Below are 939 nucleotides of genomic sequence, written 5' to 3' on the forward strand. Positions count from 1 at the left end.
AACAAAAAAAATTACAAATTGGACAATCTAATTTATATTTTTAATTTTTTTTATTTTTTAAAATAAAAATTGAATAGTTCGATTTTAATATTAATTTTTTTTTTTAATTTTCAAAGACACAAATCGAACTGTCTGATTTGTGATTGTTTGTGTAAAAAACAAAATAATACAAATAAATCGGAGATACCGATTTATATAACCCATAACAATGTAAAACACTTCTCTCCTCACAGCATCTTGTGATACACCTCTCTCTTTCTCACACGAAAAATAAAAAGCGCAGAATAAATGTCAGTTTTGAAACCATGTGGAACAAAAATTTTTTGAATCAAAACCATATGCATGTGTTAATGTGGATAATACCTTGACATTATTGTTAATCAAGATTATTATACTTCAATAATTACAGCCTCTAAGATATTAATAAATAATCTTGTGGACCTAATTAATATATATTTAACAATAATAATCATAGACATATAACTCTTTGAAGGTGCAATTATTTTGGCAAGGTTGATTTTGGTTCAAATAATTCTTGAATATAATCTTATTGCTGATTCTTGCATAGTTAATTAGTTGGAGCTGGCATTTTATGTCACCACTCATTAGATGCATACATCATCCAATCATAGGGGATATTTTTTGTAAGATAAAATTTTACGTGTGACACAAGAATTGGGGAATTATTTGATCAGTTACTATACAATATATAATTCTTTTTTGTCTTTTTCGTTATGCAATAACATATATATTCCTAGATATCTGTATATAGTGCCTTTTTTAATCAAAGCATATCCCTTGAGATTAATTAATTAAGTTTATTTGGTCTTTCTTTTCACATCAATTTTATCAAATTCTGGACTTTGCTTATTTTTTCCTTATTTACCAAGTTTAAGGTTAGATTTAATAAGTATATAAACTAAATATTAATTTAAATAT

The sequence above is a fragment of the Arachis ipaensis genome, chromosome B05, assembly GCF_000816755.2.
Source record: "Arachis ipaensis cultivar K30076 chromosome B05, Araip1.1, whole genome shotgun sequence".
NCBI classification, from domain to species: Eukaryota; Viridiplantae; Streptophyta; class Magnoliopsida; order Fabales; family Fabaceae; genus Arachis; species Arachis ipaensis.